This window comes from Schistocerca nitens, chromosome 3 (assembly GCF_023898315.1).
Source record: "Schistocerca nitens isolate TAMUIC-IGC-003100 chromosome 3, iqSchNite1.1, whole genome shotgun sequence".
NCBI classification, from domain to species: Eukaryota; Metazoa; Arthropoda; class Insecta; order Orthoptera; family Acrididae; genus Schistocerca; species Schistocerca nitens.
This window is the reverse complement of record NC_064616.1, coordinates 768,988,570-769,010,002: the sequence shown is the minus strand read 5'-3', so window position 1 is coordinate 769,010,002 and position 21,433 is coordinate 768,988,570.

Below are 21,433 nucleotides of genomic sequence, written 5' to 3'. Positions count from 1 at the left end.
TGAATAATAGTAGAGAAAAGTAAGGTTTTGCATGCATTATCCTGTTGGAGCTCAAACCTCCCGCCATTTTTTCTGGAGGTTTAGCTTAGTGGACGTAGCACAATTGGCCTATTATCCCGCCAAAATTCAAAATTCCCGCCATTTTTTCTGGAGGCTTAGCTTAGTGGACGGAGCACAAATGGCCTATTTTCCCGCCAAAATCCACCATCTTCGATGACGTCATGCACTGTTGCCAAGTCTACATGCCGCCATCTTGGATGAGGTCATCACCGCCATCTTGAATAAATTTGGCAACAATGCAGTGTGAGCTGCACTAAGGTTGTCCCTCTTCTTTCGCGCCCCCATCATGCACGTCTTGTGAAGGACTTTCTTCAGGTTGACAACATCAGTCGCCAAGAGTGGCCAACATGTTCTCCGGATATGAACCCTATTAAAGATGTCTGGGATAGATTGAAAAGGACTGTTTATTGACTACATGACCCGCCAAACACTCTGAGGGATGTACACCGAACCGCCATTGAGGAGTGGGACGATCTGGACCAACAGTGCCTTGATGAACTTGTGGACAGTATGCCACGACCAATACAGGCATGCATCATTGTAAGAGGACATGCTACTGGGTATTAGAGGTACCAGTGCGTCCTGCAATCAGGACCACCACTTCTGAAGGTCTCACCGTATTGTGGTAAAACATGCAAAGTGTGGTTTTCATGATGATAAAAAGGGCGGAAATAATGTTTATGTTGATATCTATTCCAATTTTCTGTACAGGTTTCAGAACTCTGGGAACCGATGTGATGCAAAACTTTTATATATATGTATACTAAACGGTTTTTTCTCCCTTTATATTCTGTACAGTGTTATAGAAATAGTAGAAAACGTTAGTTAGATTACATCATGTCAGTACAGTTATTTCACGATATACTGTGTTAAGCTATTGGAACACACAGGTTTTATGTGAAGGAGAAGAGAGAACTGTACAACTCATTGTAATATGCAAGAAGTAGTTACAGTTTTGAGAAAAATAATCTCATTTACAGCACAAAGTATAGGTCTTATGGTATTAGCTGATTCATGGGTCATACATCGTATGTTATGTTACATGTACATGTATAACATTCATTGTCATATTGACATTACTAGTAAATATGTCAGACATCCTCATGTGGCATATCAGTTACACCACAAACTAAAATCTACATTAGAAGCCTATTAACAGGGAGAACAAAATGATTTAAAGGAACATAAATATTTATATATAATACACTAAGCTGATGTTCCAGCAACTTAACATACACAAAATATTCAGATTCCCTATGGACAAACCAACTGGATGAAGGTGTAGAAGATGTGCTCCAGAAAGGACAAATACTTAGAGATTTCATGGAAGTACTCCACAGTTCTGTCAAATCTATAGAATTGATGAACAGTGGCGCTCTAATTCCAGTCAGGATTAACCCTGCTGATTAAGATTATAATATTAATAAATGTAAGTGTGAAGGCCTACAGATGTTAAACTATTTCATAACTAATTCATGATGTCATAACATCCGTAAACTAGATAAATTCTTGAGAAAATGTGGTGTTATAATTTCAGGTAAAATGACGTAACTAAGTTGAACTAGTAAAATAAGATTAGGAGTTTGTGGAAGTTACAGTAGTTCCTTAATGACTGTGAACCAAATAAAAGATTGGGAAAAAGTGGGAGATATAATTCCGGATAAAAACAGTACAGATAAATTAAGATCATAATCTTAGTAAGAGTTAATACCTATAGATATAACACTATTATAAAATTTAGACATGTTGAAGATCTAATACCAATTAAGTGTTCAAGGGAGGTGGGATTTTAGTTACAGCTGAATGAATCCATTTAAGTTAAGGTAACAATGGTACTGAATGTACAGGTGTACTGCATTATTATTTTTATATACACTTACAAATGTACTGCCCCCCACCCCATATGTATGTATATATATATATATATATATATATATATATATATATATACATTTTATTGTGGCTGGGTGGATGTGTGGGTGGGTGGGTGGGTGTTGGTGTGTGTATAGGTGTGTCACATAGACATACAGACATACACATACATTTGTACAGACACATACAGAACATATACACTGCCTTAAAGATCAAGTAATACTGAATCTTCTATACCCCCTAACATTTTACTCACACTTAGATCTGTGTGATATTTAGACAGTATATTACAGTACATTATTCCTGAGAAGTATTTTGTATAATGGGATACCATGACAATGTAGTGCAAAAGAATCTATGTCATGAATAGTATACTACAAAATTAGTGTATCATTGGTAAAGACTAGCAATATTTTTAATGTTATTCATACTGGATTTTTTTTGCTTCCTGAAACAACAGTGGGTAACTACAACTTAATACATTAGTACCACTAGACTTATTACTGTATCATGGTATCATTAATGGTGACATCACACTGGTACCGTGTGGAGAGACCTGTACTATAATTATATGAAGTTCATAATAGTCCCATCTGACTATAGCACTTTAGTCTCACACTGAACTGCTACTTACTTATGGTCCATATTGAACTAGAGTCCCTCTGATTTCAGCTGTTTAGGATTAACATGGACAATAAAGATATTTTACCATTTTTATCACGTATATCACCAATTCCCATTCCCCTTTCCACTTCTGCTTCTATTACCAGGCCCCCACACCCTGTGAAGGAGGGTACATGGTATGGTGTAGTGTGAGTTATACTGAGTACACTGTAGCTCAAATATTATCATTATTATTTTTCCTTCCTGTCTCATACGTTATGCCTGATTAAAAATGGAAAGTGTGACAGACCTTGATCAAGTGTGACTTCCTTTTAACTGTACGGTATATGTTACATTGCATTTAGGAACTTTCAGGTAATTGAACATGTATCAATAATTATAGATTTTTCTAGTTGTATATATACATTTGGATGTAGCTGTATTGCGTTGATGTACTGGTGGATATTGTGTGGTATGACTCCTGTAGATGATAGTATAATTAGTATGATGTCAACTTCATCCTGATGCCACATGTCTTTGACTTCCTCAGCCAGTTGGATGTATTTTTCAATTTTTTCTCCTGTTTTTTTCTGTATATTTGTTGTATTGGGTATGGATATTTCGATTAGTTGTGTTATTTTCCTCTTTTTATTGGTGAGTATGATGTCAGGTTTGTTATGTGATGTTGTTTTATCTGTTACAATGGTTCTGTTCCAGTATAATTTGTATTCATCATTCTCCAGTACATTTTGTGGTGTATACTTGTATGTGGGAACGTGTTGTTTTATTAGTTTATGTTGTGTGGCAAGTTGCTGATGTATTAATTTTGCTACATTGTCATGTCTTCTGGGGTATTCTGTATTTGCTAGTATTGTACATCCGCTTGTGATGTGATCTACAGTTTCTATTTGATGTTTGCAAAGTCTGCATTTATCTGTTGTGGTATTGGGATCTTTAACAATATGCTTGCTGTAATATCTGGTGTTTATTGTTTGGTCCTGTATTGCAATCATGAATCCTTCCGTCTCACTGTATATATTGCCTTTTCTTAGCCATGTGTTGGATGCGTCTTGATTGATGTGTGGCTGTGTTAGATGATACGGGTGCTTGCCATGTAGTGTTTTCTATTTCCAATTTACTTTCTTTGTTTGTGTTGATATTATGTGATCTAAAGGGTTGTACAAATGGTTATGAAATTGCGATGGTGTAGCCGATGTATTTATATGAGTTATTGCTTTGTGTATTTTGCTAGTTTCTGCTCGTTCTATAAAGAATTTTCTTAAATTGTCTGCCTGTCCATAATGTAGGTTTTTTATGTCGATAAAACCCCTTCCTCCTTCCTTTCTGCTTAATGTGAATCTTTCTGTTGCTGAATGTATGTTATTTATTCTATATTTGTGGCATTGTGATTGTGTAAATGTATTGAATGCTTCTAGGTCTGTGTTACTCCATTTCACTAATCCAAATGAGTAGGCCAATATTGGTATAGCATAGGTATTTATAGCTTTTGTCTTGTTTCTTGCTGTCAATTCTGTTTTCAGTATTTTTGTTAGTCTTTGTCTATATTTTTCTTTTAGTTCTTCTTTAGTATTTGTATTATCTATTCCTATTTTTTGTCTGTACCCTAGATATTTATAGGCATCTGTTTTTTCCATTGCTTCTATGCAGTCGCTGTGGTTATCCAATATGTAATCTTCTTGTTTAGCGTGTTTTCCCTTGACTATTCTATTTTTCTTACATTTGTCTGTTCCAGAAGCCATATTTATATCATTGCTGAATACTTCTGTTATCTTTAGTAATTGATTGAGTCGCTGATTTGTTGCTGCCAGTAGTTTTAGATTATCCATGTATAGCAAATGTGTGATTTTGTGTTGGTATGTTCCAGTAATATTGTATCCACAATTTGCATTATTTTGCATGTTGGATAGTGGGTTCAGAGCAAGGCAGAACCAGAAAGGACTTAATGAGTCTCCTTGGTATATTCCAAGCTTAATCTGTATTGGCTGTGATGTGATATTATTTGAATTTGTTGGTATATTACGTGTGGTTTTCCAATTTTTCATTACTATGTTTAGAATTGTATCAATTTAGGATCTACTTTGTATATTTCCATTATTTGTAGTAACCATGAGTGAGGGGACACTATCAAAAGCTTTTCGATAATCAATGTATGCGTAGTGTAGTGACCTTTGTTTAGTTTTAGCTTGATATGTCACCTCTGCATCTATTGTCAGTTGCTCTTTACATCCTCGTGCTCCTTTGCAATAGCCTTTTTGTTCTTCATTTATAATTTTGTTTTGTGTTGTATGTGTCATTAATTTCTGTGTAATGACTGAAGTTAATATTTTGTATATTGTTGGTAGGCATGTTATGGGGTGATAGTTTGATGGGTTTGCTGTGTCTGCTTAATCTTTAGGTTTCAGATAAGTTATTCCATGTTTAAGTGTATCAGGGAATGTGTATGGGTCTGCAGTGTAACTGTTAAATAATTTAGTTAGATGTGAATTTGTTGAGGTGAACTTCTTGTGCCGGAAGTTTGCTATTTTATCTTTTCCAGGGGCTTTCCAATTGGGAGTAGAATTAATTGCTCGGGTGACTTCATTTTGCAAAATTATCACTTCAGGCATTTGTGGTATCTTCTTCTATGTGTCTGTTTCTGCTTGTATCCACCGTGCATGCCTGTTATGTTGTACCGGGCTTGACCATATGTTGCTCCAGGAGTGTTCCATGTCTGTTATGTTTGGTGGGTTGTCTATTTTAATGTGTGTGTTATCTATTGTCTGACAAAATTTCTTTTGGTTTGTGATGAATGTTTGGTTTTGTTTCCTTCTGTTTTCACTTTTTTTTGTATCTTCTAAGTCGTTTGGCCAATGCTTGTAATTTCTGCTTCTTTGCATCTAATTGCTCTACCGGTTTTTGTTGTGAGATTTTACCTAACCTTTTTCGTTTTCTGTCTGATATTTCATTTCTTATAAATTGAGTTAGCTGTCCAATATCTTTTCTCAGTTTTTCTATTCTGATCTGTTGCCTGTGTTGCCATGCTGGTTTTTTGGGTTTCTTCTGTGTGTTGGTTTGTTCTGATCTCTGCCTAGTGTGTATATTTAGTGTAGTGAGTGCTCCTATATAAACCAGTAGTTGTAACTCTTCCATAGTTGTATTTTCATCTATTTTGTTGTGTATGATTGTGTTGATAGTTGTTATTGTGGTCTCGACTTGTGGGTTACTTGGTGGCCTATGCAAGAATGGTCTAAAGCCTGTATTTGTGTCTTTGTATTCCGTATATGTTAGCTGAAATTTTTCTTCTATACCTAACATGTGTGTCACTTCATGTTCTATTTGTGCTTGTTCTGGTGGCTGTCTTAAGATTTCTTTTTCCTCTGGTTGTTTAATTGATGCGTGGTGTTCTTTGTTTGTTTGCTCTGGGATGTTTGAGTCCATTACTGTATTGTCTTCTTCTTCTGATTGCACATTATTTTGTTCCAGTATTTGTTCTACTTGTTGTTTGATGTTTTCTAATTCTGACTGGGGTATCCTGTTATTTTTTATTATTACATGGATCTGATCAGCTAGTCGTTGTTCTGTTAAAAATTTTAATTCTGGGTATCTGGTAATAAATTTTGCGTATACTTGTGATCTGTATCCAGTTGTGTTGGTTCCTACATTTGTTGCTTGGTAAGAACAGAACATGAGGTGTCGGTTTACTTCATCTGACCATATCATCCTCTGGCTTTGTTTTCCTTCTAGAGTGGTTACAGGAAGCATATCCTGCAAAACACCTCTATTTGCATTTAAATCATTTTCCGTGTGGCTAGCAGTGTCGTTACCATTGTGGACGGGCATAGGGTTCAAGCGTCATCCCCGACCATGACAGCGCTTGTCCCAGGCTGCATTAGTTCTGTCCTGAACCAACTAATCACACTAAAAGGAGGGGTTAGCCCTATCAGTGGTTTGTTCTTTTCGTCGCCTTTTACGACTGACAGAACATACCGGAGGCCTATTCTTTTGCCGGGCCTCCACGGGATTTATTATTATTATTAGTTAAAAGAGTTGGATTCTTTCAAATGTAATTATATTATTACCTGTTTCAAAGATTATCCAGTTTTAGATCATCAGGAGCTATGAATCACGTAATACTGGCCTGATATTAAAATTATAGTCTTACTTTACCTGTACTGTTTTTACATTATAATATAGTAGTCATCGTAGGTTCATAATTTTATTTTTCACTATGGTCTCAATTGTACTATGTTTTTTCCCTGGAATTATAACTTCACCTTGTCTCAAGAATTTACCTAGTTTACCTAGTGAATTAGTGATATAATACATAAACATATAGAGCCTTTGCTCTTATGTTTGTTAATAGTATAATCATAATTACCTGGGTTCATCGTAACTGTAATTAGATCATTAGAATTGCTGCTCTTCAGTGCCATAGATTTGACAGAATTATGTAGTACTTGCAAGAATGTAATCATATTTTCTGGAGCATCTCATCTCCACCTTGCTCCAGTTGGTTTGTCTATATAGAACTTGGATTTTTATGTATGTACAATTACTGGAGTATCAACCTAGTGTATTGTGTTTAAATATTTATGTTGCCTTAAATCATACTGTTCGCCCTGTTTATAAGCTGCTAATGAAAATTTTAGTTTTTAGTATGACTGATATGTCACATGAGTGTATCTGATATTTTCTAGTGATGTCAATGTGTCAGTGAACGTTACATCTGAACATATCATGTGACACAAGATGTATAGCCTATGAATCAGATAGTACTGTAACACCTATAAGTATGAGCTCTAAATGAGACTATTTTCCTCAACACTGTAAATACTACTTCCATGTCACATTGAGTTGTATATTTTGCCCTTATCCTTCACTTAGTACCAGTATGTTCCAATAGCTATAACACAGTACAATGTGAAACGACTGTATTGACATGCTGTAAGCTGACTAAGATTTTCTGGCATTATTATACCACCATACAAGAGATAAAGTGTAAATGATCGTTTAGTATATATGTCAGGCCTTTTAATGAGGTGTGCCCATCAGTCTGTAAAAAAGAAAATAGTGGTGTAGTACAAATATGTCATATATATATATATATATATATATATATATATATATATATATATATATATATATATATATATGTGTGTGTGTGTGTGTGTGTGTGTGTGTGTGTGTGTGTGTGTGTGCATGTACCAATGTACCAGTATTATTTTATTTTATAGACTGATAGACATACGTCATTAAAGGGCCTGACTTAATCTTTTATAGTCAGGATTTTGTACAATAATTTCTAATATTACCTGTGGTATGACATATGATGTATGTGTTTCAATCCATGACATTTAATAAGATAAAACATCTGAAAATACTGTACGAAATATGCCAATGAACATGGCGCCAGTAGTTTACTTAGTGTTATCAACCATATACATCTACTTTCCTAAACATCTTCAGTTATATGACAACCTCTGAGATTATACTATGAAATTAAATCTTTCTGTTTATGTCGACTATTACACATTACTATTTCCAATTCTGAATTGTTCTGTGCCACATACACTTAGAAGTAAGACGTGTTTCTGTTCTCATGTACAAGTGATGTATTACTATGTAAAATTAAACTAGAAGCTTAAGATAAGTAAATAACTTGGGTTATATGTGAGAGCTTGTAGATGATTGATGTGTAAACCAATGTCACCACGTTAGAACTTGTTACAGGTGCTTGAAAGTGAGCTAACATTGAAATTGCCAATTGCAAAAATAATAAATAGAATACTGCCTACTTTGACCCTGTTTTAATTCTCTAAACATACTGTGCCTGTGGACATTATTATACTTTAATAATTTTTATATTAACTTAGTCTAATTAAGAATTATTGTATCATGAATCCATTGATCTTGTGTGTAGCCAACCAGAAAATTGAAGTAGTCATCATATACCGTATTCCTAATTTCTTCCATTCTTTGGGCTAAATTTGTTGAGTTAGAATCACAATCAATTCGTAACATTTCTGAACAAATTGGATGACTGTCTCTAATTTTGTTGAGTTCTCTTTTGTATTCCTATACGTACATATTCTTGTGAACCAATAATTATATTCACAATTATAATAGTGTTCAAAGAACTGAAGTTCATCTTAAATTAGGGTTTTCAGTTTGTTCTATTTATTTCTCAGTTTCTTTCACCCAGTGTTTTTAAAGAATTACTGACTCTTTCTGAAGCATTATTGACTTTTATATTTAGCATTTGTAAATGTATGTCTTTCATTTCGTTTAAATTTTGTAAATCAGTTATTTCACCTTGATGCGAGCCTTTTCATGTTTCATTATGTTTTTCTAATTTTATACTTTCCATGTTCACAATTTGATGGTAAAACTTCTTCATAAACCCTGTCTTAAGATTTTTCAGTTAAAGCCATTTTTGGATTCAAAACTAACGAACAGAGTCCCCATTCACTGGTATATGGTGTATAATAGGATGACCAGAGCTTGTGACGTGGTCGTGCATGGGTAGAAAAAGGTGGCTGTTTTTAGCAAACTTTCTCTTTGTTGTTGGTTCTCCCAATACATTTTCCTGTAGCTCAGCCCCACCTCTCATGTCGTGAGCTGTTTTTAGCAAACTTTCTCTTTGTTGTTGGTTCTCCCAATACATTTTCCTGTAGCTCAGCCCCACCTCTCATGTCGTGGTGGAGACGAGCTGATGCGCGCAGTCCGGGGAACGCGACGCCGCGCTCGGTCAGAGGCTGTGCAGGCGGTAGGAGGTTAGCGGCACGAGGCCCAGCCCAGCCCAGCTCGCACCCTACAGATGCAGCAGCTCGTGTCGACTCCAGGAGTAGTCGGTGCAGCAGCGGGCAACGCCCTCCACCGGCAGGTAAACGGAGACAGCGTCACTGAGGACGTCGTGACAGCGACCAAACGTCCAATCGGTCGAACCGAATGCCGACGCCCACCTCTGATGCTCTTAAATAGTGCAGGGCGCTGATGAATCCGCCAGTTACGCGGCGGCGAGTGTATTAGAAGGTTCTCGATGAGTTGGCTAACGCAATCGCGCCACACGCGTAATTCTGCTAATGCTGCGTTCTGATGGCTGCCGCGCATGTACACACGTACCGACGCTCGTTGCAAAACTGTGTCACCTGCATAACGCGCTGGCCGGCCTTCGTCTGGTGTTTGCAATGAGGCTGGCTCATCGCGCACTGAATCACATTGAATCACAATTTCCCAAAGATAAAAATACAGGTGACGGTGGTTGATGATCCAATAACTAGTAAGTGTTGCTTATGTTCATTACGGTACTCATGCACTTGCTGAAAAAGATGTTCCATAGCTATACGTCCATCCTGAGCTACTAACATCCGATCCAAAGAGGCGACCAAAGTCGGGTCTAATGTGCTATTCAAAAGAGTGAGATTTTCTATCATGACGAATTGCACCGGTTGGTCGGGTACATAGATCAATGTGCGTGTTATGTTCATGATTGTAGCTACAGTAATCACGGCTGGTAAACGGAAAGTTGGCCTTGAAATGTCACACTGTGTGCCGTTACTTAACAGTCCCTGCCCCTGCAATTCTATTCTTTGCATACTCGCTTGCTTACCCTGCTCATAACGAACGCAAATATCTACTGTGTTTTCCATTACTGAAAATACCCAATGTGGACCCACTTGCTGAAAAAACTGCACCGTGCCTTCTATAATTTCCTTATGGCACTCCGCGACTGGTTCTTGAGAGGGGAATAGAGAATACTCACAAGATTTTGGAACAGTGTGTAACAGTTTCGCGGGGCAGATGGTAACTGGACCTGTTCGACAACGCAGCAAGTCTTGTGCAGTGAGGAATGCATGAGCTTGTCTGTTACGTGCCACTAACAGTATTTCCCGTACGGTTAATTGTACGAATTTCTGTAAAATTTCACTGGATACTTATGCAAGGCGTAACATTCAAATGTACAATCCCTACATGTTAATGGTATTATGATATGAATTCTCAACAGGTTACCCGTCCGCGTACTGGTAACAGTGGCCATTTTGTAGTACAGAGATAAGTATTCGTATGTTAATGTCGTCAGTAGCTCCAGGGATATGGGCAATTCCGATTGAACTTTCCATAATCCTTCCCGAAGTTGTTCCGAAGGTAACAGTACCGGGGTTAGGTGCCCATGCATTGCGTGCAACAAAGCCTCCTGTAGTTCCATGGCTTCTGTGCGTGCTTCCGTAATACTATCACCAAGAAAACGGAGCAGCTTAGCGATTACGAGCTGTGAATCGATGTTATCCAATCGGTACTTTATTATACCCAAGTCGTGATTGGTTGTATCGGCTGTGGCCTTAATGTGGGACATCAAGGTCGCGACGAAAGCTCGCAATTGGTGCGTATTATTAACTACATCTTTCTCCAAACTCTCTAATTGGGTTGTGTGAAGATCTAGCAATCCCTGGTTGCTATTCACATTATCCTGTACCTGCTGTAGCTTTTCATTAATACTTTTAATAGCTTCCAGTCCCAAAAAATCCTCTTTTCCTACGGACGTGCGAGATTAACCCTGCAGTTTGCGCAACTGAGCTTCTAAGCATGCAAAAGGTGATCGTAGTAGCTGATGTTCCCCCTGTGTGTCTTTAAACCTTGTCTGATTAGCCACCATGGAATGAAGTTCATTAAATGTATCCTCTAATTTATAGATTTCGTCTTCAACCGCCCAAATATTACAGTCCACCCTTAAAGTCCATTGATGTCCAGACATAATTACGTCCCCTTGTCGCGAGAACAAAACACCACTTGATATAGGACGTATCTTCAAGGATTCAGCTAAATTGCAACAGTAAAACAGAATAATTATGCTGAGAGATAGTGCACACCTTCCCTCTTCTCTCTTCAGCGCAACCCATGACGCTGGAACTGCTGTTCTTACCAGAACGTCACGCCTCCTGAGAAACAAAAGAAAAACAACTCACATTAGCTCTTCCTTTTTACGTGTGGCCTCCAAGAGCATAATAGCATGTCTGATCGCTTCCACAATTAACTTGGTTCTTTTGTTTATCTCCTCCTTTCTTATTCTTTTTCTTAGATTCATCTTTCTCTCCACTAGAAGTTATTGCAGACAATGAAGGAAGTTCCTCAAAATTCCCCTTGATAGGCCTAATTCGGCTCACATGCACAATAGTAGGGCGAGTTGGAAGCTATAATTTGACATTCACCGGCGATGTCATCTCGATCACCTGGAAAGGACCTTGATAACGGCATACAAATTTTTTCGTTTTGCCTTTTGGCACATACGGATTAGTCATCATCACCCATTGTAAACTTTGTCCTGTCTCTCTAACGCTTTAGTGTTAATTTTTTCACCTGCCACCAGATTGTTTTCAACTTTGTGGATAAATCCGTAACAGCCGAAATATCGGTTCCTGGTGGGGTCTTGAGCAATTGAAACAGAGATGGCATCTTCTGACCGAACAGTACTTCATACGGAGACAGTCCTGTACTTTCATGCACTTTTGAGTTATACGTCGCGGTTACAAACGCCAATAGGGAATCCAATTGCTGTGTTGCAAATTTACATAATAACATCTTAGCTATTGTACGATGAACTCACTCGGTCCGACCATTAGCCTGCAGGGGTATCGCGCTCGTTCTCAATTTCTTTACATGCAACAACTTGCATAACTGTTTCATCAAATCGGGCATAAAGTTTGACCCTTGATCGGTAATTATAGTTTCAGGTGTTGCTAATTTCAATATCCATTGATGTACCATGGCGTGAGCCACATTTCGGCTCGCTGGTCATAGACACATAGCGCGAAAAATGATCTATTATTGTTAAAACATAGCGATTACCCGCTGGTGTTTCCACAAACTGTTCTGAGACGTCTACGCCAAGTAATTGGAGAGGTCTATCCGCTTCCGGTAGTCGTTGCAACACAATTTTCTGATGACTCAATTCCGCCCGTTGAGCACACGGAATGCAATTCTTTACACACTCATCGACATCTTGCCTGCGGGTTGACCACCAATAACTCTGTGCTACCCTCCTTTCCGTTGCTCTCCGACCCGAATGACCAGAAAACGTTGAATCATGTGCTTGCCTTAAAATTTCGCTTTGCAATATTTCTCGTATGACTGCGTGGACCGTTCCTAGTTTTACGGTACAATATCCCGTCTTCCACGACGAACTGTCACTGCGAGGTAAATCATTGACAATCTGTGTCGGCGGTTTGTGTCTCCACCCATTCGTTCTCATTTATTCCTGTGCATTCCATGGCGCATACTTTACCACTCAGACCATCCGCGTTTCCGTGCGATTTACCCGGTCGATGAATTACTTCAAAATCGTACTCACTAAGACGCAAAGCCCACTTAGTTAATCTAATCGTTGGGTCTTTAAGCCCTAACAACCACGTAAGTGCTGCTTGTGGTGTCACCGCCAGACACCACACTTGCTAGGTGGTAGCTTAAATCGGCCGCGGTCCATTAGTACATGTCGGACCCGCGTGTCGCCACTGTCAGGATCGCAAACTGAGCGCCACCACACGGCAGGTCTCGAGAGACGTACTAGCACTCGCCCCAGTTGTACGACGACGTTGCTAGCGACTACACTGACGAAGCCTTTTCTCTCATTTGCCGAGAGACAGTTAGAATAGCCTTCAGCTAAGTCCATGGCTACGAACTAGCAAGGCGCCATTAGCCATTTGTAACATTGCATGTATCTCAAGATAGTCTCACTTGTATCCTCAAGAATGCTGTATACCAAAGGACGATATAAAAGTTAAGTGTTCTAGTAGCTACGTTTTGATTTCTATCTCACCGTTTATGGCCGTCCCATCGCTCTCACCCCCACCCTTAAGTACCTTGGCGTCACCCTCGACCGTCGCCTCTCCTGGACTCCCCATCTCCAGACAATTCAAGCCAAGGCACGTTCCCGACTCCGTCTCCTCAAGCTCCTATCCGGCCGCACGTGGGGTCTGGACCCCTCCACCATCCTCCACACCTATAAGTCCCTCATCCGCCCTATCCTCTGTTACGCCCATCCAGCCTGGATCTCCGCCCCCCCTTCCTTTTATAAATCCCTCCAAATCCTCGAACGCCATGCTCTCCGCCTTGCCTATCGCATCCGTCTCCCCTCCCCCACGCGGATCCTGTATGATCTTATCCCCTTCCCCCACCTCCTCCTCTTCCTCGAAAGGATACGAATCCTATACACCTCCCGTAAACTCGATCCTCCTCACCCACTCGTCTCCCCGATCATCTCCCACCCCCGCCCGCTGCCGCGCCTGTACTCCCATGTCCCACCCGGTCTCCATCTCTCCACCCTCCTTACCCTCTCCCAAGGTGGCTTCCGCCAGCTCCCCCTCCCTGATGATGCCCTCCTCCCCTCCATCTACCCCTCCTACCAACTTTGATCCTCCCGCCCTCCTCCTGTGCTTGCTCCTCAGGGCACCCTCCCTCCCTTCTCTCCCTTTTTCCCTCCCTCCTCCTTTTCTCTCCCCTCCTCCCCCGGGCCTCCCCTCCCCTGTCCCTCTCCTTCCTGCCCCCGTCCCCTCCGCCATTGGCATCCTTTTCTCCCCTCTCCCCCACCTCACCCCTGTTCCCCTCTTGGCAGGTCCCCGGACTCGCACACGCTACGTGGACTTTCGCGCGCCGGAGATCACCGCCATCAGTGTCTCGTGTGTGCCGTCGTGTTTAGTGTTCAGTGTTCACCGTCACACTCCATTGTTCACCAGTGCCATCGTCTTCTTCGGTGTTTGTGCGTCGTCTCAACAGTTTGCAGTGTGGTTTTTATCGTCGAGTGTGAACGGCTCCATGTTTGTCTCTCTGTGTCTCCTGTTTTATCGCCCACCATTTTGCAACTTTTATGTTTTTCTCATGTTTTTGCTGCTTATGTCTTCTTTGGCTGAAGAGCAGCGTAGTGTGCTGCTGCCAGCCTGCCTATTGTATAGGCTTTAAAATGACAATAAAGTAAAAAAAAAAAGTAGCTACGTTCTTTTCTTTATCACATTCATTACGAATCCTGTTCCAGACTTCGCGCCAGTCGGCGTGTGTGTACGTGTGCCTTTCGGCTACCCGTCACTATGGACTGGCTGCCTTGTCAGTCCACTACACTGCTTGGTCAGTAATCACCTTGAAACGTCGTCCATACAAATAACATCGGAAATAGCTTATTCCGAAAATTAATGCCAATAACTCCTCCTCGGTTGTTGAGTAATTTTTTTCTGCAATGTTTAGCTGTCTGTAAGCATATGCTATCGGGTGTTCCTGCCCATCTATTTCCTGAGATAATACAACATCCAAAGCAAAATTGCTAGAGTCACAAGATAATATAAACTGTTTACTAAAATCTGGAAAAGCCAAAACCGGACTAGATGTTAACGAAGTTTTTAACTTTCGAAAAGCCTCTTTGCATTCTGCTGACCAGTGAAATTTTACTCCCTTCTTCAAAAACTGTGTGAGGGGCCTTGCAATTTCCGCAAATTTTGGAATATACCTCCTGCAAAAATTGGCGAGACCCAAATAAGACTGCAACCCTTTTACTTTTTTAGGTGTCGGCAAATTCATTACCGCTTCTATAAGTTTTGGATCCGTGCGGACACCCTCCTGTCCTCTAATATGACCTAAATAACGGACTTCTTGCAACCAAAAATGACATTTTCCCATATGAAGAGTTAACTGCGCAACTTTCAGACGATCGAAAACTTCGCGCAAACGGTGCACATGTTTTCAGAAGTTTGGAAGGTAGGAGACGAGGTACTGTCGGAAGTAAAGCTGTGAGGACGGGGCGTGAGTCGTGCTTGGGTAGCTCAGTTGGTAGAGCACTTGCCCGCGAAAGGCAAAGGTCCCGAGTTCGAGTCTCGGCCTGGCACACAGTTTTAATTTGCCAGGAAGTTTCGGTGCACATGTTCTTGTACGTCCTTTGAAAAAACAATTATGTCGTCCAAATACACTATACACTGATTAGGTTTCAGCCCTAGTAACACGCTATCTAGTAACGGTTGGAAGGTTTCTGGAGCATTTTTGAGTGCGAAAGGCGTTCGCCGATACTGAAAATTACCTGTAGGTGTGGAAAAAGCTGTCTGCAGTCGGTCTTCGGGGGCGACCTCCAACTGGTGGTACCCGTTTCGAAGATCCAAGGTCGTGAAGTACCGACACTGATCCAAATTATCCAGAGTTTCGGTGATATTAGGCATTGGGTATGCATCCGATACAGTTTTTTGATTCAGGAAACGATAATCACAACAAAAACGATATGCCTTGCCCCCATCAGGTGATTTTTTACCCACTATTACTACAGGAGCGGACCAGGGACTACTACTGGTTTCTATTATCCCATCCCTAAGCTGTTGATTAATAAATTCTTCCATGACAGGCTGTAAACTTTTTGGAACACGATATGGACGTTTATACACCGGTGCTTAATTCCCAGTGGGGATGTAATGCTGAACTAACGGTGTGGCGGGCAGTGGACTATGAGAATTAAATAACTCTTAATATTCCGTCAAAAGGTTCTCCATGACTTCTGTGTCTTGCCCTTCTAAATGTACTACTTTACCCCTCAGTGCAGACCAGCTGACAGACTCTCCTGGCATTGTGTAATCTGCTGGGAAATCCTTATCCAGTTCATCTTCCCCTATTATCTCCAGATTCGCTATTACGGTACCCCGTGCTAACTGCACCTCTTCAAGGCCAAAATGATCAATACTGACAGGCACAATCTTTTTTCCTTCTATCTCCCGAACGTAGGACACGCTACGGCGCGTAAAACACTTCGTTTTATACAGCGGCTGATTCTCAGACGAAGGTTCAACGACACACAACGAATTTACCGGCACGTTAGCTCCAACATCTGCCCAGATTATTTTCCTGTACCCTTCGGTATAGTATCCCGCGAGTTAACCCTAAGGAACCTTGTACACAGTTTAGGTGGCCCACCCGACGTCTGACCGGTTCCTTGCGACAGTAATGGTTTTTCGGCCGCAGAACCTAGGCGAAATTGTATTCCGTCCAGTTCTACTGTACGCCGTTCCAGGTTAACGTTTGCGTGATGCGCAACCAGGAAATCAAATCCGAGTATGACATCATAGCTGCTGCCAACAACTGGAAGAACTTCTACCTTCACCTGGAAGTTCCTCATTTCCACTCGGAAGTTCAACACCGCTGATCCAAGTGACATCGCCTGTCCCCCGCCCACGCCACTTAACGCCCAGCGTGGTGGTTTTAATTCTACTCTACCGAGCACATTTCTGCTCGCCACGGATACCTGAAACCCGGTATCCGATAATAATTTGCACGGTCAGCCCCTCACCAAACCGGTCAGAAAAAAGTCTGCCACTGATTCTGCACTAGTATTAATCCTTACCGGGGGTGTTGCACAGTGGACACACCACCCCTTGCCCCGTTTAACTGAGGGGGGTGAGGCCCACCTTACGGTTTCCTATCATGTTTCTGCCAGAATCCATTGCAATTACGCTCCCGATGACCCCAAGGTCTGCATTTCCTGCACTGCACTTCCTTGCAATCGCGTCTAATGTGTCCCATCCGACCACATCTGAAACATTTTATTTCTGCATTAAATACTGCTTTCCTGTCCCGCGTCTCTGTTACTGCTTCGTCCGCAGCTCGTGGTCGTGCGGTAGCGTTCTCGTTTCCCGCGCCCGGGTTCCCGGGTTCGATTCCCGGCGGGGTCAGGGATTTTCTCTACCTCGTGATGACTGGGTGTTGTGTGATGTCCTTAGGTTAGTTAGGTTTAAGTAGTTCTAGGGGACTGATGACCATACGTGTTAAGTCCCATTGTGCTCAGAGCCATTTGAAGCATTTTGTTACTGCTTTAACTTCCTCTAACGCCACAGCGATTCCGACTGCTTCATTGAGAGTCTTAGGGAATTCCATCATAATCTCGCGGAAGGTTTCTGGCTGTATTCCTCGCAAAAATGTGTCTAGTGCACTCTGCTCAGCTTCCTGCAGAATGGCTTCATTAACCCTAACGGAATCCGTTAGCTCATAGGTATTAACATTAATTTTTCGAATTCGATCTACAAAAGCTTATATTGATTCCCCATTCCTTTGATACATTCTATTCAATTGTTCCCGATAATATCTAGACGTATTTTTCGTGCGATATCTTTCCAGCATCCCTTTTTTGAGTACTTCAAATGTCCAAGCATCCCTTAATTCTTCACGGCATGTAACTTACGCTCTGGCATCCCCAGTTACTTTCAACTTAGCCACATGCAAAAGTGGTGTTTCTACAACCCAATTTCCCAATTTAGTGGCCGTGCTAAGGCTCTCAAAAAAAAAAAAAAAAAAACCACACATAACATCCTCCCCAGCTTTTCCTGAGAAAGGGGTGACCAAAGACGCAGCGTTAGTGTCAAGAATTATTGCATTAACAGGAAATCATTCCATGCTCGCTTCTTTAGACCGAGAAAGCTCTATCTCTAATTCCGACACTCGCTCTCAAGTAGCTGCTGAATAGCCACCTCGGCTGACACAGACTGCTCCATCACTACCAGCTATCGAATCAAGACCACAGTAAGTTCAGAAAGAAGAACAGGAAGGGAAGACAGACTATGCTAAAGGTTCAGACAAACCATCAAACGAAAAATTGGCACTTACTTGTCATGTTGCAGGAGTTACTGATCCGTTGTTGCCCTTCTCAGGTGCCACATATCCTCGTCAATTACCAGCGACAATTTCCTCCAAATCCAGGGAGAAGACCACTACTGTCACCAATTGTAACAGGAGTGTGTGATGCGAAGGTTGCCCGACTGACACCACTAATAATAGGATGATGTGGTCGGGGTTGTAGGGCGTCCATGGTGTAGAAGAAGGTGGCTGTTTTTAGTAATATTTCTCTTTATTGTTGGTTCTCCCAATACGTTTTCCAGTAGATCAGTCCCACCGCTCGTGCCATGGTGGAGACGAGCTGATGCACACAGCCCAAGGAACACGATGCCACGCTCGGTCAGGCGGTAGGAGGTTAGCGGCACGAGGCCCGGCCCAGCTCGCACCCTGAGAGGTGGCATGAGCCCCCTCTCATATTTCTATCGTACGATTCTCCTCTCTAATTGCATGCGGTGGAAAGTTGCTATTCCTTCACACGCGGACTTCCCACATAGCGTCTCTCGTCACCCAGATGGTCCGGTGACAGGCTGGCTCCTCTGACTTTGAAAGGGTAAGCCGACGGGTGTGGGAGAGTCGAGTGAATGCTTTCCAGACGCCGACATTGTCAAGAGGCACGCCCGCAGTGGCCTGAAGTAGCGGCTGGGCTAGAGGTTCCGTTACTTCGCAGAAACTTAGCGAAAACACTTTCTGGCGGGCTACCAGCGACGCGTGGGAATGACTTGTGTACCTAGGCAGTTGTGGCGGGCAAATTCCCGCGCTTTCTGCAAAATCGTAACTGTGATTGGCTTACTCAGGGCATAGCTCCGTGACGTAGCAAATTCGGCGCAGAAATTGGCGCCAAGAATCTCCATTGGTGGAATGGTAGTGTTCCGGCAATGGAGTGGAATTTTCCGCCGGTTTTCGAGTTGCTGATTGGAACGGTTAACCACGGCCACTGTCGTGGGGGCGGGAATGTTCTGTGTTCGGTTTTGTACTGGTGCTCTTGGGAGTAGTCGGCTCTCTCCTTTCGGTCGAGGACGTCGAAGCAACCAGCCATCGCCTCCTGTACGCCAGATCGTGTTCTGGCAGTTAAGAAGACAGTTTGGTAATGTATGTCCGCAGCACCGGCAGATAGGGATTTTCCTAGGTGATAATCAGAGCCCAGCAGAGCGCGCCTGTTCGTCTTTTTCTAACTTTGTTCTGTCTTGAGTAGCAGCAATTAATGTTAGGTTAGCTGTGTGTCTCTCATAAGATTTGAGTGGCAAGGAATTGGCTCCACATACCACTTCGTCTTAAACCTCACAATCTAGTTCAGGGACAACTTCACCTTTACAGTGTTTGTATGAGTATCCAATTTGATTTATTGTAAATGTTTCATGTGTTTTTGTTTATTATTTTGTGTTTAGTCTTAATAAATCATATTGTTATTTTGGACAGAACTTTCATTCTGTTAATCGGTAGTGCAACCCTATCATTTCTCTCTACGTTAATGAAACCTTCGTTTATTTAACTTATTTATCAAATTAAATTATTGCAGGTGCCAAACTCTTTTCTACTCCGCTTGCAGGGTTGATTACAGTCAGTTCGCGTATATTTTTTATCCATGTGCAACAGCAAAAGTCGGAGTTAGAATGGGGGGGGGGGGGGCTTAGAGCATCATTTACATATGTTGGTTCTAGAAGAATTTAGTGTTAAATACACTGCTAGCCCCGGCACCTCGCATAAAATGGCGACCCTTAGCCTCGGATCTTTCCTGTGAATCGCTGATAAGCAAGTATTATTAGTAGTAGGGACATTCAGAATTTTTTTTGCTTAATTTTTTTTATTGATTAATACCCAAGTTTTTTTTCTGGTAGTTCCGCGTTTAGTTTTAAGAAGCGGCGCATGATTACAGTTTTTGTTTTCAGTGTATATATTCTTTTGTTCATTGTTTTTGTGTTCCTTTGATGGTGTGTCCGTATCACATCACATTTTGTCGGGTTTGTGTGCGGTTTCTGTACCACAACAAATCGTGCGTATAATTACAGCGTTGGAGAGGCGTTGTTGAAATTTTATGTCTATGTGTAAAAAAATATATGGAGTAGGTTAATTTTATTGTGCATTTTAGATAAATTTGTTTTTCATGAATGATAACGAGAAGTAAGGCACGACTATTATCGAGCGAAGCTGAAACAAAAGAGGATAGCATAATGGATAAGGGGCAGTTTACTGACGGGAATAGGTTCAGAGATGAGATGGGCACATTTTTAGCAGGACAGGACGCCAGGGTCATTGATGAGGAAGGTGATTTGGACGCGATCTCAGAGCAGCGTTGCGGCCGTGAGTATGATGGTGAAATAGAGGATGAAACAGATACAGGCACACAGGTCGAGACGGTAGCAGAAGTTTATAATCAAACGAACGAGAGCAGACAGGGGCTAGCTCGGCCACGTCAGAGCTCTAGCGCCCAGGTGTCCAGAGTTACATCTCCCACGTTTGAAGAGGATCAAAAAGATGACGTAAACCCAATACTGAGCTTCCTACGATCAATGAAGGAAGAAGATGAGAAACAACGTAAGAAGGAGAAGGAAGAAGCTGAGAAACAACGTAAGAAGGAGAAAGAAGAAGCTGACGAACAGCGTAAGAAGGACACGGAGTCGATAATTTCGCATATAGGGGAAATTCGTGGGGAATTATTAACAATAAAGAAAGAATGTGGAGAAGCAAAACAAATGTCAATGGTAGCACAAAAAGTAGCAGGCCTAGCCAAAACTGCAGCAACAGGGGCAATGAAAATCGCAAGAGTAACTTCTCAACTCGCAGGGCGCTTGCGACGTGCGACACAAGTCCACGCCAAATCCCTAGCGGCCTTAAAGACTCAAGGTAATATTGCGGTTACGAACATCACGAAACGAATGAAAGAAGTAGAGAGTCGGATAGCAAAACTAGAGCGAACGGGCACACGAGCACTGCGCGTTCGGATACCAATGATGGAGTACACAGGATTATGTCTCCGAGGAAAAGCCCGCCGTGCTCTAGCCCAGTGACAGCGCGCGGAACGAACAATGCACACGCAGAAACAGCGAGTAATAGCTCCAATAATTGCAGCCCACTTAGAAGAGTGAATGCTGAATGCCACTTCCACTGTGATACAGACGTAGCACATCACAGTTATCAGCAAGATAGATCAGGACACTCAGCAGACGTGCAAGTATCGGAAACGAGTGACAACACCAGTGCGAGCATCGGACAGAATTTTGATCACAATCACTTCCTGTCGATGCTAAAACTCCAGAAATTCAAAGATAATGGGGGGTCG